This window comes from Pinus tabuliformis, chromosome 4_2 (assembly GCF_031772625.1).
Source record: "Pinus tabuliformis cultivar Carrire ecotype Pingquan chromosome 4_2, CPIR1, whole genome shotgun sequence".
Lineage (NCBI taxonomy): Eukaryota > Viridiplantae > Streptophyta > Pinopsida > Pinales > Pinaceae > Pinus > Pinus tabuliformis.
The window spans coordinates 155,974,866-155,991,587 of NC_142304.1; the positions used below are offsets into that span (position 1 = coordinate 155,974,866).

Sequence of the window (16,722 nt, forward strand, 5' to 3'; positions counted from 1 at the left end):
CCCTAGTACCCCATTGTAAGGAATCCTCTATCTTATAAACCCACTTTAGAAACAAGCTCAATTTCACAGAAACAAGATCAAAGTTTGTGACACAAATACAAGATCTGTAAATTGCAAATCCAATTCAGAGAGGAGCCTAATTGGGTATAAATCGAACCAAAATTAGCATCCCAAGAGAGGATTTCCTGGTCACTCACTTCAATCTGAAATGAAAGAAGATTGGTGGCAAGAATGCCATAATTGCATAAAAAAGTAAAGAATCACACAAATGTCCTCGACAAGATTTTGTGCCTCCTCCTGAACCACAATGAAGAGAAGGATGAGGGTTTATCCATTAATCCCTTTGTTTTTTTGTTATAACAATTTGATTTTGTTTGTGTTTGAAGTTCATGGGAATGAACGTTGCAATGCAAGATTGTAATCATCTAGTATTTCTAATTTTCCAATGTAATCAAGTGGACTAGAGATTAGTTTCAAACCTAGGATGTGTTGAGAATAGAGGTCAATCTCTAGAGAAGAGCACATTTGTGAATAGCTTATTTGTATTTGACACGCATCTTGGAACACTAATTTTGGATCACAGAGAATACTTTGTCAAATGACCTGAAAAATTGCAAACTTCTTCATTAATAAGGCAATATTAGAGAGTGGAACATATTTATCCAAAAAATTTATCAAACACAAGAAGAAAAAGAAACATTAAATGATAATAGAGTATAGCTTGTTAAAGGACATGAATTCTTTCAAAACTATGCCCTGGACTAAAATTTGCCAAGGTCAATATTTACCTAATAATTGAGGACAACTTGTTGAAGGACAACGATGCTTTCAAAACCACATCTTGGATGTGAATGCCTTCATGGCTACATCTTGCACTAAAATTCACTAAGCTCAATATCTACCTAATGCTTTTACAGAGTCCACAAAATTGAAAGGGCACTTTTACATCATATTTCAAACATCTTGTATAGCAATACATAGCAAAATTTAGTGGGTTAAATAAAAACAGAATAATAAATTTCCCACTCACTAGGGTTGGGAAAAATATTCAATGATCATTTGGGGCAACATAAAAAGAGAGCATTTGTAGGATCAAAAATTTCTCTGCATATTAATGAAAACTACTCCTACAAAACTCCTAGACCAGTTGCAAACTCTACATGAATTCCTCCCTATAAAACATCGACTTCTACATAAGTAAGTGGCTCAAATGAATCCACAAGAAGTTGAGATTTATGAACTACAATTTCATGTTGTTCATCATGATCTTCTTATGGTTTTGGAAGCATAGCCATTACTAGATACCTCTTAGACTTGAAATCAAGAAGGGAGTTATATTCAAGTAACAAAAAATGAGCATCATGAAATGGTAAATGTTGAATAAGATTGTTTAAATCTAATCAGCATGCACTTAGCATCAATAGAAAATATTCCATATCATCTTTGGAAAGATTAGGAATGGTATGAAGGCCCTTCCAAATGAAGAGGAATGGAGCCCAACCAAAATGGATCACTGCAGCAACCTCCATTGACAGCATCTCAATGCAAAGCACTTTCAACTTATCCAGAAGGTAGGGATCGATCTACTTTCACACTTCTAGGAAGAGGCTGGCAATGAATTCAACAAGTGTGAGGATTTTATCGGAGAGAGGAGGCTTCAACCCATATGGGATCACAATGTGATGACAATTTTAGTTTTTTGGATTTGGTTTCCATAGAAAAATAGTTTGGAGTGTCAAATTAGGCTCCAAATGGAATGTACAAAGGTGATCTTTGGTGTTTATCTGCGGCTTCATGTCTCAAAGCAAGAATGAGATAGTATTTACAGCATAACCAAAATCTAATCTGTACCAGAATGGTAGTCTCATGCTTTTAAAGATGAACTTAAAGTTGGGAATGACTCACCATGTTTTGAATATATCAAGAAGAAGACAATTGCTTTAGGGAGATAAATATTGCCAACGACAAGAAGAATAGATGTCTCCGCGTTTTTGAATGATAATGGTTCCTAGCTCTAGAAAACCCTACAGAGCTACCTTATTTCCATACGAAGCTATGGAAGTTTATTTATCTGGCACTAAACACAGTCTCTATAAGTTGGCTGATAGAACTAAGACTCTCTCTGAGTCGATCACATGACCTAAACTTTGGATCAAACTGCATACAAAAAGCATGCCCGTATTGTTCTTAGACCAAACTCCATCACCTATTTCCGAGGCCAAAAACTGCGCTCGTATGCATAGGGTTCGCCGTAATTGCCTGTTCTGATGGTAGTTTGACTCAGATGGTAGTTTAGAAAAAAAGGTGAACTATGTTTACCTGCAGCCGTGATGCGAAGAAGAGAGATACATGAGGCCAGCAAATGGATATCTCACTAGCTAGGTCAAGATGTTGAGGTAACATGAATAAATCCGATCCTTAGTATCCTCCACCAGAATCACTTCCTATCCATGAAGATTCAATTTATTCAATATTGAATATGCCGCGATCAATGGACTAAATATTAGATGGTAGCATTCGATATTGGGTCTTCTACCATCAATGGACTAAAGATTCGATATTGGCTTTCGATCTTGGGTCCGATGGTAGTAAAACCATATCATTTTCCCGTATTATGAAAAATTTGTTGGGATATCATTTTCCTGCACTGTGAAAAGTTTGTGGTTGGGAGGGATGGATTGAAGATTCAATCTTGGGTCCAATGGTAGTAAAACCATATCATTTTCCTGCATTATGAAAAAATTGTTGGGATATCATTTTCCTACACTATGAAAAGTTTTTGGTTGGGAGGGATATTGTTAAGCAAAATTAAAGTTTAAATTTTTTCAAAGTGTTAAATTTTCCAATGTTCAAAAAATAGATACAATGTTTTATTTACACTTTTACATATTTTAATTGTATTTGAGGATTTTACATGTTTTTGGTTGAGATATTAGGTAGTATTTATTATAATAATACAAATACAAATAATTTAATTTCAAAGTTATGTTTTTATGTAATTATTTTGTTATTAAAGTTTATAGAGGTAAAATGTGAGATGTTGGAAGGAAACAAGTGCTTTTAACCTAGTTGTATTGAAAACATTTAGGTGTTTTTACATATTAAGTGGGTAAAAATAAAATAGAGTATATAGTAAATGGATTTAATTAAAGTGTTAGTTTATTAACATTCATATGTCAAATTTGGAAGGAGTAGAATACACATCTTTCTTTAGGTTAAATATATTCAACTTGTTGCACCAATGAGGTTGTAAGACCTTATGTTTTCATCTTGAGAAAATGGAGTTCTCTCCTAGTCATTCACATAGTTTAGGTTGTTATAAGCAAAGTAGGTGTTTTTCCTTAAGACATGAACATTTCATTTTAAGTAGTGTGATAATGTGGTTTCAATGAAGCATTAAAATAGGGAATGAGCATGCACATTCGAGATGCTAGTGACGTTAGGTTCTGCTTCAGGTATGAGTGCACGTCTAAGAAGACTCTAAAAAAGGTTGAAGAGTTTGAATAGTTAGAGATGTTGGAGGGTTGTAGTCTCAATTAGAGGTTTAGAAAAGTAATTTAAGCACCATGAGAAGTTGTGAAGCAAACTTAATACATTTGACAAGTTGCACGAAGGAAATTTGGTAGTGGTACTAAGTGAACATTCTTTGATCAAAGTTCATACCCTCTCCTTAGCACTACCACTTTACAAGACGAAGCAGAAATTTGAAATATATGTGCAACCAACTAAATAAGTTGGCAAGGTTGTTGCAACATCTATAGGTGGTCATGTCGTGTTGCAAAAGGAGGTGTTTGCCCACTCCCCTTTTCGATAATTTTTCAACCTTTGAATTTGATTCCCCGTGAATGTGATAAAATGATATGACCCTAAAGATTCTAATAAGCTCCATAATTTTAATCATCCTTTGATCCAATAAAGAAGTGTACAAGGAAGTATAACCTTTCATCCAATCTAAAACAACCTTTGAATCCCCTATGACTTATAAGTTTAGATTGTTGAAGTGACGCAATTAAAATGACTAACATAAATGACTAATTCATATTATTGTAGTTTTTGTTAGGTAGTCATATTTTTGTTCCTGGACTAAATTAGTCATTCATGTTAGTCATTTTTAGTAGTATTACTTATTAGCTAGTCATATATTTTAACTCGTGACTAAATTAGTCATTTATGTTAGTCATTTTTAGTTGGGTCTCTTAATATTGCTAATTTTTGGTAGTATTTCACTTGGAAAGGTTATGGTGACTAACTGTTTTTATTCACCTAGTTGTAGGTTTTAACCCCGTATAGAAATTACCTACATATGAATTCTAAAACACAGAAAATAAACAATGCGAGAGCATAACACATAAAACACATATACACAGATATTTTCCCCTAGATCCCAAAACCGGGACTATTAGATTGATTTTTCATTATATTCCTTTAAATTTACAATACATATTTATACATGTCGCAACATCCAATACCATGGACCGAAAACCATAGCGTCCAAAACCATGGATTGGAAAACCATAGGTAGGTCTACCCAACCTAATATAGGTTCTGTTATCACCTAAGAAACAATTTCTAAATTGTTGACATCATTTTGATTGTAAAGGTTTAGCTTTTGTCCGAGTTTAGTTTTCTTTCAAGATTGGGCTTTTGGGCTTATATTTCTAAAGATATGGACAAAATTGGTATTACTGGGTCAAATGGAACCCCTTACAGATGACAGCTGGCAAATAAAATTGATCACCGCCAAGCAGAGAGTGCAATAGATCGTATGGATTGGATTGAGAAAATAACAGGAGTAATGGCTTCACTTCTGTGTTCTCAAATTCCAGAGCAGAAGCTGTCTTGTAGTCCAATGAGCAGTGGCACAAACAGTGAGAGCAGCTCATTGAGGGCCACAAATGATCTGGAGTCCAAAACCAAAGACAATTCTAGGACAATAAGGGATGTACTGGAGAATGTGCGATTTACCTTAATTGTGGTGCCTGCAGCAATGCTGGTTCTGGCATTTCTTGGACTTTTATTTTCTATTCTTGGACTCAAGAATCTGGTTTACTTTTTGGTACTTGGTGCATGGTTTCTTGTGGCGGGAACATTTATTCTTTGTGGAGTGTTCGTTTTATTAAATAGTGCGGTTGGAGATGCCTGCGTCGCCATGAAGAGGGATTCAGTGGTGGTGAAACTTCAATATTCACATTCTCCAGAAACTGAAGATGACATGAAGCCAGTTACCCATCTTCTCGCTGTTGATCTTACCTCAAAGAGAGGGTTGAAATTTCTTAGTCATGGACTTCGCTATCTGTTTGATGGAATCAAAAGGGTACCGTGCCAAGGCTTTAGAATTTTTAAACTAGTTAATGATTTGGTATGAAGCATAAAATTTATATAGTTCACAAACAAGTAATACCAATGTCGAAGATTTTATTGAAGAAGTTGCTAAGCTAGCAGAAGCAAATGATTTGAAGTCAGATTGCTTGAGGTCTACACTGTCAGAAATCTCATGGGTCTCTTTCAAGGATTATTTGCAAAGGGTTTCTAGTTTTTTTATCATCAGAGTTTGGACTTGGGTCAAGCGATAATGCTGTCATTACAAATGGAAGAGTGGTCCTTCACAAAGAAGACAGTTTTGTCACTGATGATTTGAAGTTTCTGGAAACTGTAGAATATGATAGAAGAATCAAACCTGCAATAACTATAATTGAGCAAGTTGAGTGGGAAGGAGTAGATCGTGGTGACCTAACAAGCAGTGATTTTCTGAGTGATGCAATAATGGCAATTTCATCTGCAATGGTTATTCGTTCCCGAGGTGCTGATAATGCACATTTTGAAGTTCTAAATGCTAAATACAGCGCTTTGAATTCTAGAGCAAGTAATATCAAGGAGCACATTTTTCATCTTTACACAAGGAAGCCGATGGGTATGATAAACCAAGAACGAGAACGGGTACTGAAAGATCCTGAGGCAATCATGCCTGTTGCGTTTGTTTCATTTAATGACACGATGGGGAGCTGCTTTTTGTGCATAAACACAACAAAGCAAGAACCCAACAATTTGGTTAACAAAGTGGGCCCCTGAGCCTCATGATGTATACTGGAGAATTCTGGCCATTCCATTTGTTGCGATCGCAATTCGGAAACTACTCATGGGTGTTACACTCTTTTTCCTTGTATTTTTCTTCATGATCCCAATTGCAGTAGTCCAGTCATTGGCCAACCTTGATGGAATTGAGAAGGTTGCTCCCTTCCTAAAACCAATAATAGAAGTGAAAATTATCAAGTCATTTCTTCAAGGATTTCCACCAGGGTTGGCTTTGAAGATATTTCTTATTTTACTTCCTACTATCTTGATGATCATGTCAAAAATTGAAGGTTATGCAACAACATCTATACTTGAAAGGAGAGCTGCTGAAAAGTATTATTACTTTATGCTGGTGAATGTATTTCTTGGAAGTATAATTACTGGAACAATATTTCAACAGCTTCATGCTTTTCTTCATCAATCTCCAACATAGATACCAAAGATTATTGGAGTTTCAATACCAATGAAAGCTACCTCATTCATCAATTATATCATGGTTGATGGATGGGCTGGCATTTCTGGTGAAATTCGCCGATTGAAGCCATTACTCATTTTTCATCTGAAGAACATGTTTTTGGTGAAGACTGAGAAGGATAGGGAGAATGCCATGGATCCTGGCAGTGTCGGTTTCCCAGAAGCAGTGCTCACACCAATACTTTTTCCTTTCATAGTCATCATTTTTGGATTTGCATACTTTGTGTATCAACATCAGGTTATCAATGTGTATAATCAGGAGTATGAGAGGGTAGCAACATTTTGGCCTCATTTTCATAGTCATATAGTTGCTGCATTAGTAATATCACAGCTACTACTACTTAGTCTGCTAAGCACTAAAAAAGCAGTTGACTCCAAGCCTATACTTTTAGCCCTTCCAGTGTTGACCATTTGGTTTCACAGGTTTTGTAAAAGTCGTTTTGAGCCTGCTTTCCGAAGATATCCACTGGAGGAAGCCATGGCAAAGGATACTTTGGAGTGGGCTACAGAACCAAAACTTAATCTCAAAGGATACCTAACTAATTCGTACTTGCATCCTATCTTTAAGAGTGAAGAGAATGAGGAGAATGAAATGTGAGAATGGAGAGACGATGATAGTTTGGTACTGACAAAGCCTCATTCAAAACTGCACACCCCTGGAGCTAGAGAGAACAACAACATTGCCTCACCATGAGGAGAAAGGTTATGTTCCAAATTTTGATGGCTTTCCTTGTTGCATTTTTCTTGAAGAATCATACGTCTCCACTCAGTTTTGAAAAGCTTTGGAGCAACAGAAAAGAATATTTAAATATAAGGAAGCCCAAGATAGCAAAATTTTGGTATTAAGCTGTGTTTTGGTGATTACACAGCAGTTTCGTGGCGCGCTACGAAATTGCTGAAGATGATGCCTAATGCACAGCAGTTTTGTAGCGCGCTACGAAACTGCTGTAGCTACATAATTAAAACTCAGTCAACCAATTTTGAGGGACCGAGGGGAAATTTTTGGAAAAGGAATCTCTTCAAAGGACCATATAACAGGTGTCAACATTCAACAAGGAAAAAAATAGGGGGAGGAAACATATATTTGAACCTTAAACCTTTTGTTATAAAGTGATCATAGTCACTACAGTTCATGATATGTCAAACAGCTTGGAGGAGGTTTGTCCTCACACAGGGGAAAGGTCGACAGCACATAAAGGACGTGGCACTCTAATACATTTTTTTATAATCAAAGAAGAGGGGCATGGTTAATTATTTCCGAATATCTTTGAGGAAACCAAAAGCATAAAAACAGGGGTGGTTTCATATTTCTCAGCAGTAGTGAAGAGATAAGATAGTAAGGGCCAGCAAAGAGCTTTAAACATCTATCAAGGCTAAAGCTGAAGGAATTCACTTGTCAGAGAATGAATCTTGATTGTAATAAATGCTATGTTCAGCATGATGTAGAATTAGAATCCTAATTGTTTTAGGTTTCTAGAGCTGTCAATTAGTAGTAAGTTGTTTTTAATAGTTAGTTTAATATGTCAATAGGTGTCATGATAAGGAGAATTCGAGTTCCCCTCATGGTTGAGGAGGAATCTGAGTTAGGCAGAAGAGCTCTATATATAGGAGAAAGAGCAATGTAATATGGGTTGGAAATTTATGGACAAAAAAGCTCTAATATTTGGCTTATGTAAAGACTCTGTTTTTTTTGGTAATACAGTATTGGCTTATGCTTCTCAAGAATCATAAAGAGTTCAATGTAATGAGTTTCTTTTGTTGTCTTTTCATGTTACCTACAGTGTTATGAGTATGTTATTATGTAGAAATCATTAACAGTGCTCTAATTTCCTTCATATACTCGTAAACTGCCTTCTATATATTTGGTGTGTTGAAATATGAATGCCTTGACTTCTATGCAAAGCCAACCCTACTGTTAATACTGAATCATATATGACTCCATAAGTCCAATGGATACTTGTTAGTTATGTTTCCACCATTTTCATTTTATTTGTTTCAAAAGAGTTAGCCATCTTGATCATAATCAAAAACCTTTAATCCTTTGAGAGATCCCTCTCAAGTTGGGTAGGCTAAACCTCAGCCTAAAGTAGGTTTGAAACAGTTACTCGAAGTCTTCCTGGTTTGCAGCCTTCCAGGGTCTGATTTTGAGATAACATTTTGGTGCGTCTGCCAGGAGCCTGAAGATTATTCATTCCCGAAAACAAAAGACTGAACTTCTGAAGGTAGCGGGAGCTCAGAAGAATTTTCAAGGCTGCAAATCTACCTTGGCGACTCCATTGTTGAAGAATTTGAAATTCATAGATTCATGGTGATTCCACTGGAGTTATGAAGGACCCAGATGCTACCATTCTTATTTCAACGTATGCATGCATAAATTTTTCAGGAATTCATGGTTTCCCAAATCATTTTCCCAAGGATGCATATTTTCTAAGGAATGGTCCAAAATTCAATGGAGAAGATTTGAGTTTAACGTTGAAGCATGTATCAAATTTCTGTGATTTTACCGAGCTTCTTAGAGTTAAACATGAGGATGTTTGCATTATGTTGTTCTATGATTCATTTCAAGGGAAATGTAAACAGTGGATTGAAAGCTTTCCTGCCAAATCTATTAAGTCATTTGAAGACTTTTAGTTGATGTTTTTGGAGGAATGGATAGATAGATCAGAGGTGGTGGCTAAATCTCCTTCAATTCAAGGTTTCAAAAAAATGGAATGATGATCATATTAATGAAGAAATAGATGAAAATTTTTCTTTGTCCTTGTCTTCGTATCTAAAATCATTTGAGCGCAAGGCAGAGGATAAGATGAAATTTTTGGATGAATTTGCTGAGGACATTGAGAAAGACATTGAAGGTATACAAGGTCAAATTCAATCATATAGTCTTGATGGTTATGATCATTCCTTTCAGAAAGTTTCTATGTCAGAACACAAGGAGAGGGTGTTGCTTCCTATCTCTTTTGTGATTGAGGAAGAATACACTGTTATTGAAGATCATTTGGCACAACTAGAAAGTTACGAGAATCATCAAGCTGATCATGTATTATGGGATCCTATAGCTAAATACATGGAAGAGTTTTACCCTCCAGTGTTTCAGCTTTTGTATGAAGATCAGAGGCAATTTCAGTGGCAGTGGTCATCACAATACAATAGTGGCTCTGAACTCCAATGCAGTAAAAAAACTCAAATATCAGATAAGAAAAATGATTGGCTACATTGGAAATTTCACATTGATTGAGCTGAAAGAAGTTTGAAATTGATAGGGTAGGTAGGTAGGAAAATTTAAATAAGCTCAAGGCTGACTGAGCATTTTTCAGTAGATGTGGATTTCTTTCTCCTATAGTGATCATCAAGCTTAAGCCCGAGGTGAAGGCCCAAGAAGCTTGAAGGGGATGCTTGTAAAGCAAATCTATGTTTGTTATAAAGAGGGCAAAGCACTGGACCTGCATATTCTTAGTGTACCACAGGGGCACACCATCCCAAGTAGAGCCACCTGTTACCACCTAAGAAACAATTTCTAAATTGTTCACATCATTTTGACTGTAAATATTTAGTGTTAGTCCGAGTTTAGTTTTCTTTCAAGATTGGGCTTTTGGGCTTATATTTCTCAAGATATGGACAAAATTGGTATTGTTGGGTCAAATGGCACCCCTTACAGAGGACAGATGGCAAATAAAATTGATCACCGCCAAGCAGAGAGTGCAATAGATCGTATGGACTGGATTGAGAAAATAACAGGAGTAATGGCTTCACTTCTGTGTTCTCAAATGCCAGAGCAGAAGCTTCCTTGTAGTCCAATGAACAGTGGACATCAACGCACAACCAGTGAGAGCAGCAAATGATCTAGAGTACAAAACCAAAGATAATTCTCGGACAATAAGGGATGTACTGGAGAATGTGCGATTTACCTTAATTGTGGTGGCTGCAGCAATGCTGGTTCTCGCATTTCTTGGACTTTTATTTTCTATTCTTGGACTCAAGACTCTCGTTTACTTTTTGGTACTTGGTGCATGGTTTCTTGTGGCGGGAACATTTATTCTTTGTGGAGTGTTCGTTTTATTAAACAGTGTCATTGGAGATGCCTGCGTCGCCATGAAGAGGGATTCAGTGCTGGTGAAACTTCAATAGTCACATTCTCCAGAAACTGAAGATGACATGGAGCCAGTTACCCATCTTCTCGTTGTTGATCTTACCTCAAAGAGAGGGTTGAAATTTCTTGGTCATGGACTTCGCTATCTGTTGGATGGAATCAAAAGGGTACCGTGCCAAGGCTTTAGAATTTCTAAACCAGTTAATGATTTGGTATGAAGCACAACATTTATATAGTTCACAAACAAGTAATACCAATGTCGAAGATTTTATTGAAGAAGTTGCTAAGCTGGCTGAAGCAAATGATTTGAAGTCAGATCGCTTGAGGTCTGCACTGTCAGAAATCTCATGGGACTCTTTCAAGGATTATTTGCAAAGGGTTTCTGGTTTTTTATCGTCAGAGTTTGGACTTGGGTCAAGCGATAATGCTGTCATTACAAATGGAAGGGTGGTCCTTCACAAAGAAGACAGTTTTGTCAGTGATGATTTGAAGTTTCTGGAAACTGTAGAATATGATAGAAGAATCAAACTTGCAATAACTATAATTGAGCAAGTTGAGTGGGAAGGAGTAGATTGTGATGACCTAACAAGCAGTGATTTTCTGAGTGATGCAATAATGGAAATTTCATCTGCAATGGTTATTCGTTCCCGAGGTGTTGATAATGCGCATTTTGAAGTTCTAAATGCAAAATACAGCACTTTGAATTCTAGAGCAAGCAATATCAGGGAGCACATTTTTCTTCTTTACACAAGGAAGTTGATGGGTATGATAAACCAAGAACGAGAACGGGTACTAAAAGATCCTGAGGCAATCATGCCTGTTGCATTTGTTTCATTTAATAACACGCTGGGGAGCTGCTATTTGTGCACAAACACAACAAAGCAAGAACCCAACAATTTGGTTAACAGAGTGGACCCCTGAGCCTTGTGATGTATACTGGAGCAATCTGGCCATTCCATTTGTTGCAATCGCAATTCGGACACTACTCATGGGCGTTACACTCTTTTTCCTTGTATTTTTCTTCATGAACCCAATTGCAGCAGTCCAGTCATTGGCCAACCTTGATGGAATTGAGAATGTTGCTCCCTTCCTGAAACCAATAATAGAAATGAAAATTATCAAGTCATTTCTTCAAGGATTTCTACTAGGGTTGGCTCTGAAGATATTTCTTATTTTACTTCCTACTATCTTGATGATCATGTCAAAAATTGCAGGTTATGTAGCAACATCTATACTTGAAAGGAGAGCTGTTGCAAAGTATTATTACTTTATGTTGGTGAATCTATTTCTTGGAAGTATAATTACTGGAACAACATTTCAACAGCTTCATGCTTTTCTTCATCAATCTCCAACACAGATACCAAAGGCTATTGGAGTTTCAATACCAATGAAAGCTACCTCTTTCATCACTTATATCATGGTTGATGGATGGGCTAGCATTGCTAGTGAAATTCTCCGATTGAAGCCATTAGTCATTTTTCATCTGAAGAACATATTTTTGGTAAAGACTAAGAAGGATAGGGAGAATGCCATGGATCCTAGCAGTGTCGGTTTCCCCAGAAGCACTTCCTCAACTTCAACTATACTTTCTGCTTGGACTAGTGTATGCAGTGGTCACACCAATACTTCTACCTTTCATAGTCATCTTTTTTGGATTTGCATACTTTGTGTATCGACATCAGGTTATCAATGTGTATAATCAAGAGTATGAGAGTGTAGCAGCATTTTGGCCTCATGTTCATAATCGTATAGTTGCTGCATTAGTAATATCACAGCTACTACTACTTGGTCTACTAAGCAGTAAAAAAGCAGCTGACTCCACGCCTATACTTTTAGCCCTTCCAGTGTTGAAAATTTGGTTTCACAGGTTTTGTAAAAGTCATTTTGAGCCTGCTTTCCGAAGATATCCACTGGAGGAAGCCATGGCAAAGGATACTTTGGAGCGGGCTATAGAACCAAACCTTAATCTCAAAGGATACCTAACTAATTCGTACTTGCATCCTATCTTTGAGAGTGAAGAGAATGAGGAGAATGAAATGGGAGAATGGAGAGACGATGATAGTTTGGTACTGACAAGCGTCATTCAAAACTGAACACCCCTGGAGCTAGTGAGAACAGCTACATTGCCTCACCAGAGTATGATGAGGAGAAAGGTTATGTTCCAAATTTTGATGGTTTTCCTTGTTGCATTTTTCTTGAAGAATCATACGTCTCCACTCAGTTTTGAAAAGCTTTGGAGCAGCTGAAAAGAATATTTAAATATAAGGAAGCCCAAGATAGAAAACTTTTGGTATTAAGCTATGTTTTGGTGATTACACAGCAGTTTCTTGGCGCGCTATGAAACTGCTGAAGATGATGCATAATGCACAGCAGTTTCGTAGCGCGTTACGAAACTGCTGTAGCTACATAATTAAAACTCAGTCAACCAATTTTGAGGGACCGAGGGGAAATTTTTGGAAAAGGAATCTCTTCAAACGACCATGTAATAGGTGGCAACATTCAACAAGGAAAAAAACAGGTGGAGGAAACATATATTTGAAATTTAAACCTTTTGTTATAAAGTGATCATAGTCACTTCAGTTCATGATATGTCAAACAGCTTGGAGGAGGTTTGTCCTCACACTGGGGCAAGGTCGACAGCACATAAAGGACGTGGCACTCTAATACATTTTTGTATAATCAAAGAAGAGGGGCATGGTTAATTATTTCCGAATATCTTTGAGGAAACCAAAAGCATAAAAACAGGGGCGGTTTCATATTTCTCAGCAGCAGTGAAGAGATAAGACAGTAAGGGCTAGAAAAGAGCTTTAAACATCCATCGAGGCTAAAGCTGAAGGAAACCACTTGTCAGAGAATGAATCTTGATTGTAATAAATGCTATGTTCAGCATGATGTAGAATTAGAATCCTAATTGTTTTAGGTTTCTAGAGCTGTCAATTAGTAGTAAGTTTCTTTTAATAGTTAGTTTAATATGTCAATAGGTGTCATGATAAGGAGAATTCGAGTTCCCCTCATGCTTGGGGAGGAATCTCAGTTAGGTAGAAGAGCTCTATATATAGGAGAAATAGCAATGTAATACGGGTTGGAAATTTATGGAAAAAAAAGCTCTGATATTTGGCTTATGTAAAGACTCTGTTTTTTTTGGTAATACAATACTGGCTTATGCTTCTCAAGAATCATAAAGAGTTCAATGTAATGAGTTTCTTTTGTTGTCTTTTCATGTTATCTACAGTGTTATGAGTATGTGATTAATTAGAAATCATTAACAGTGCTCTAATTTCCTTCATATACTCATAAACTGCCTTCTATATATTTGGTGTGTTTAAATCTGAATGCCTTGACTTCTATCCAAAGCCAACCCTACTGTTAATACTAAATCATATATGACTCCATAAGCCCAATGGATACTTGTTAGTTGTGTTTCCACCATTTTCATTTTTATTTGTTTCACAAGAGTTAGCCATCTTGATCATAATCAAAAACCTTTAATCCTTTGAGAGAGCCCTCTCAGGTCGGGGAGGCTAAACCTCAACCTAAAGTAGGTTTGAAACAGTTACTTGAAGTCTTCCTGGTCTGCAACCTTCCAGGGCCTGATTTTGAGATAACATTTTGGTGCGTCTACCAGGAGTCTGAAGATTATTCATTCCTGAAAAACAAAAGACTGAACTTCTGAAGGTAGCAGGAGCTCAGAAGAATTTTCTAGGCTGCAAATCTATGTTGGCAACTCCATTGTTGAAGAATTCGAAATTCATAGATTCATGGTGATTCCACTGGAGTTATGAAGGACCCAGATGCTACCATTCTTATTTCAAGGTATGCATGCATAATTTTTTCAGGAATTCATGGTTTCCCAAATCATTTTCCCAAGGATGCATATTTTCTAAGGAATGGTCCAAAATTCAATGGAGAAATTTGAGTTTAGCTTTGAAGCATGTATCAGATTTCTTTGATTTTACCGAGCTTCTTAGAGTTAAACATGAGGATGTTTGCATTATGTTGTTCTATGATTCATTTCAAGGGAAATGTAAACAGTGGATTGAAAGCTTTCCTGCCAAATCTATTAAGTCATTTGAAGACTTTTGGTTGATGTTTTTGGAGGAATGGATAGATAGATCAGAGGTGGTGGTAAACTCTCCTTCAATTCAAGGTTTCAAAAAATGGAATGATGATCATATTAATGAGAAATAGATGAAAATTTTTCTTTGTCCTTGTCTTCGTATCTAAAATCATTTGAGTGCAAGGCAGAGTGTAATATGAAATTTTTGTATGAAGTTATTAAGGACATTGAGAAAGACATTGAAGGTCTACAAGGTCAAATTCAATCATATAGTCTTCATGGTTATGATCATTCTTTTCAGAAGGTTTCTCTGTCAGAACACAAGGAGAGGGTGTTGCTTCCTATCTCTTTTGTGATTGAGGAAGAATACACTGTTATTGAAGATCAGTTGGCACAACCAGAAAGTTACGAGAATCATCAAGCTGATCATGTATTATGGGATCCTATAGCTAAATACATGGAAGAGTTTTACTCTCCAGTGTTTAAACTTTTCTATGAAGATCAGAGGCAATTTCAATGGCAGTGGTCATCACAATATCATAGTGGCTCTGAACTCCAATGTAGTAAAAAAACTCAAATATCAGATAAGACAAATGATTGGCTACATTAGAAATTTCACATTGATTGAGCTGAATGAAGTTTGAAATTGATAGGGTAGGTAGGTAGGAAAATTTAAATAAGCTCAAGGTTGACTGAGCATTTTTCAGTAGATGTGGATTTATTTCTCCTACAGTGATCATCAAGCTTAAGCCTGAGGTGAAGGCCCAAGAAGCTTGAAGGGGATGCTTGTCAAGCAAATCTATGTTTGTTATAAAGAGGACAAAGCACTGGACCTGCATGTTCTTAGTGTACCACAGGGGCACACTATCCCAAGTGGAGCCACCTGTTATCACCTAAGAAACAATTTCTAAATTGTTCACATCATTTTGATTGTAAAGGTTTAGTGTTAGTCTGAGTTTAGTTTTCTTTCAAGATTGGGCTTTTGGGCTTATATTTCTCAAGATATGGACAAAATTGGTATTGCTGGGTCAAATGGCACCCCTTACAGATGACAGCTGGCAAATAAAATTGATCACCGCCAAGCAGAGAGTGCAATAGATCGTATGGATTGGATTGAGAAAATAACAGGAGTAATGGCTTCACTTCTGTGTTCTCAAATGCCAGAGCAGAAGCTGCCTTGTAGTCCAATGAGCAGTGGACATCAACGCACAGCCAGTGAGAGCAGCTCATTGAGGGCAGCAAATGATCTGGAGTCCAAAACCAAAGACAATTCTCGGACAATAAGGGATGTACTGGAGAATGTGCGATTTACCTTAATTGTGGTGGCTGCAGCAATGCTGGTTCTGGCATTTCTTGGACTTTTATTTTCTATTCTTGGACTCAAGACTCTGGTTTACTTTTTGGTACTTGGTGCATGGTTTCTTGTGGCGGGAACATTTATTCTTTGTGGATTGTTCATTTTATTAAACAGTGCGGTTGGAGATGCTTGCGCCGCCATGAAGAGGGATTCAGTGGTGGTGAAACTTCAATATTCTCATTCTCCAGAAACTGAAGATGACATGAAGCCAGTTACCCATCTTCTCGCTGTTGATATTACCTCAAAGAGAGGGTTGAAATTTCTTAGTCATGGACTTCGCTATCTGTTGGATGGAATCAAAAGGATACCATGCCATGTCTTTAGAACTTCTAAACCAGTTAATGATTTTGTATGAAGCACAACATTTATATAGTTCACAAACAAGTAATACAAATGTCGAAGATTTTATTGAAGAATTTGCTAAGTTGGCTAAAGCAAATGATTTGAAATCAGATCGCTTGAGGTGTGCACTATCAGAAATCTCATGGGACTCTTTCAAGTATTATTTGCAAAGGGTTTCTGGTTTTTTTTTTATCGTCAGAGTTTGGACTTGGGTCAAGCGATAATGCTGTCATTACAAATGGAAGGGTGGTCCTTCACAAAGAAGACAGTTTTGTCAGCGATGATTTGAAGTTTCTGGAAACTGTAGAATATGATAGAAGAATCAAACATGCA

The 16,722-nt window shown here is 36.8% G+C and overlaps 2 pseudogenes; both read left to right on the forward strand.

Moving 5' to 3' along the window:
- Positions 1–4,795: 4,795 nt before the first annotated feature.
- LOC149168660 (hyperosmolality-gated Ca2+ permeable channel 1.8 pseudogene) lies at positions 4,796–7,144 on the forward strand (annotated as a pseudogene).
- A 3,621-nt stretch (positions 7,145–10,765) lies between these two features.
- Positions 10,766–12,860, forward strand: LOC149168661 (hyperosmolality-gated Ca2+ permeable channel 1.8 pseudogene; annotated as a pseudogene).
- The last annotated feature ends 3,862 nt before the right edge of the window (positions 12,861–16,722 follow it).